This window comes from Mastomys coucha, unplaced genomic scaffold (genome assembly GCF_008632895.1).
Source record: "Mastomys coucha isolate ucsf_1 unplaced genomic scaffold, UCSF_Mcou_1 pScaffold6, whole genome shotgun sequence".
NCBI lineage: Eukaryota > Metazoa > Chordata > Mammalia > Rodentia > Muridae > Mastomys > Mastomys coucha.
Genome location: NW_022196912.1, coordinates 5,803,906 through 5,804,161, shown reverse-complemented (window position 1 = coordinate 5,804,161; position 256 = coordinate 5,803,906).

Sequence of the window (256 nt, the reverse complement as noted above, 5' to 3'; positions counted from 1 at the left end):
CCCAGCCATGAAAAAGGCTTTTAATCTCTGTAAGGTAAGGCAGGCAGGAAGTTCCTTCAAGATTCTATTTCAAAAACCACAAATTAATCATACCATGGAGAAAGTAATTCCACACGTTATCCCCAAAATCCGACACCAAGAATTATTAAATCACTCAGATTCAGAGCAACAATTGGGTAAATTGTAATTTTTTTTTATTGGAAAACAAATATACAACTTGGAATGGATTTGAGGCAAATTGTGCCATAAGCAGATT